General features: G+C 39.4%; 1 protein-coding gene across 2 annotated transcripts in view; it reads right to left on the bottom strand.

Annotated features, from left to right (window-relative positions):
• LOC144977778 (uncharacterized) overlaps positions 1-2,388 on the bottom strand; it is a 76,986-nt gene extending 74,598 nt beyond the window's left edge. For both annotated transcript variants that reach the window (XM_078923170.1, XM_078923171.1), the window contains exon 1: positions 2,224-2,388. The gene's annotated coding sequence lies outside the window, so the exon portion shown is untranslated. The remainder of the gene's footprint in view (positions 1-2,223) is intronic.
• Positions 2,389-2,500: the final 112 nt, after the last annotated feature.

The following is a 2,500-nucleotide window of genomic DNA, read 5'->3' as shown; positions in this document are numbered from 1 at the left end:
TATGAAATTCAAAAACACGATCAGATTTATAATGTTTTTCTCCTATGGATACACTTTTATGCTCGTCGGAAAAATATTTCATAAGGGCGTCCGCCATTGTTCCAATAGTTGAGAGCCAGTTACTAAGTTACCCTGCGTCATTACGGGGGAAGTGACGTCACGACTGTTGAAGGCTATTATTTTACAATGTCCGTTTCTGCTTACATACAGGAAGTGAATCTCGCGATTTGATTGGACAGCACGCGATGTTGATAAGAAACTGATTGTAGTCAATGTGTGCTATATATAGAAAGAAGATGACGTCACTCGGGTCTTTGTTATTGTTATTTGCCATCCACGTTTATGAGTACTTCTCACTAAACTGTATTAACCAGAGTATAGATAGTATGCGCTTGCTAAGAAGCTCACAACATTGCCATCCGGAAGTATAACGGACCAACACACAAAACTATGTGTAACCATGAACTTTTATAGTCTTTTTGAATACAGTTTAGTGAGAATTACTCATAAACGTGGATGGCAAAAAACAATAACAACAAAGACATGCGTTATGTCATCTTGTTCTATCTATAAACGTTCAAGGTTACATATAGTTTTGTGTATTGGTCCGTTATACGTCCTGATGAAAATTGTGAGATTCTTAGCCAAGCGCATACTATGCTATAGATAATATGCGCTTGTCTAAGAAGCTCACAACATTGCCATCCGGAAGCATAACGGACCAACACACAAAACTATATGTAAACATGAACGTTTATAGGCAAATTAATACAATTTACTGATAATTACTCATAAACGCGGTTGGCAAAAAAAAAAAAAAAAACAATAACAAAGACCTGAGTGACGCCAACTTCGAACTATCTATACTCTAAAAAAAAAAAAAAAAAAAAAACCCACATAAGCGACCCAGCATCTCGAAGCCGTATCAGGACTAACCCACAATGGACACTGACTCTGTCGTCTTCCTGATAAAGACGTCGGGCACGGACAAAATACTAAGAATGAAGAGAAGAGCCGCTAGACCTACCCATACCAAGCACCCGACGTCCTCTGCCGTTTTTTTGTTTTTTGTTTTTTTCGAGCTTGGTATCGATAAATCTAGCGGCTGTTCTCTTTATTCTTTGTATTTATTTTTCCGTGCCCGACGTCTTTATCCGAAGGACGTGCACTGCCGGGTCGTCGGAGGCAGTCTCCGGTGTGGGTTGAATTTCGTAATTGGATTCAGTAGTCTGTTGTCTAAACAAAGAAAAGCATTCCTTTTAATTCTTCATGCTGGCTATAACTTTTCATATGTCTTGTGATCAGAATGTGTAAAAGTCAAAACATGATCAAATTTATGTTTTTTCCCCCTCTGGATACGCTTTTATGCTCGTCGGAGAAATATTTCATACAGGCGTCCCCCATTGTTCCGATAGTTTAGAGCCAGTGTTGCTAAGTTACCCTGCGTCATTAGGAAGGAAGTGACGTTACGACTGTTGAATCCTATCAATTGTGAATTCAATTTAAAATTTCACAACGAGACCATTAGACTGTTGACTGGGCAGATAATTCACCAAACATGATTTCTGATGTCAACAGGAATCACCCATGTTGTCATAGTGGGTCCCGTCGCCTAGGCATTCCATGAAGGAATATAGATAATCCATCAAACAGGATGTCTGATGTCAACAGGAATCACCCATGTTGTCATCGTGGGTCCCGTCGCCTAGGCATTCCATGAAGGAATATAGATAATCCATCAAACAGGATGTCTGATGTCAACAGGAATCACCCATGTTGTCATAGTGGGTCCCGTCGCCTAGGCATTCCATGAAGGAATATAGATAATCCATCAAACAGGATGTCTGATGTCAACAGGAATCACCCATGTTGTCATAGTGGGTCCCGTCGCCTAGGCATTCCATGAAGGAATATAGATAATCCATCAAACAGGATGTCTGATGTCAACAGGAATCACCCATTTTGTCATAGTGGGTCGCGTCGCCTAGGCATTCCATGAAGGAATATAGATAATCCATCAAACAGGATGTCTGATGTCAACAGGAATCACCCATGTTGTCATAGTGGGTCCCGTCGGCTAGGCATTCCATGAAGGAATATAGATAATCCATCAAACAGGATGTCTGATGTCAACAACAGAGATCACCGTAAGATATGACGTGTCACCTCAAATGTTTACAATTTCTATTTAGGTCTAAGTGTTTCCCTTAACTCACTACTTACCAGCCATTTTCAGGATTTTCCCCAAAACTTCACACCCAACTAACATGAAGATATATATTTTTATCACTCTGACATAACAGCAATAAAAGTCTTGCCATACATAATTTCTTTAGCAAAACGTACTCTACAACATACTGTTCATTTTTTTTTAATGTTATGATGTACAAGAGAAATTTGAATAAGACAAATGTTGGTTGTATCGTAACGAATGTGACGATTTTCATATAGTTGGTAAGGGAAAGGTTAACTCACTCAACCCTAACAACGACTATATCCG

This window comes from Berghia stephanieae, chromosome 8, assembly GCF_034508935.2.
Source record: "Berghia stephanieae isolate SIO BIC M18660-M18661 chromosome 8, UCSD_Bste_1.3, whole genome shotgun sequence".
Taxonomy (NCBI): domain Eukaryota; kingdom Metazoa; phylum Mollusca; class Gastropoda; order Nudibranchia; family Aeolidiidae; genus Berghia; species Berghia stephanieae.
The sequence above is the reverse complement of the archived record's forward strand: the minus strand, read 5'-3'. Positions and strand labels throughout refer to the sequence as shown.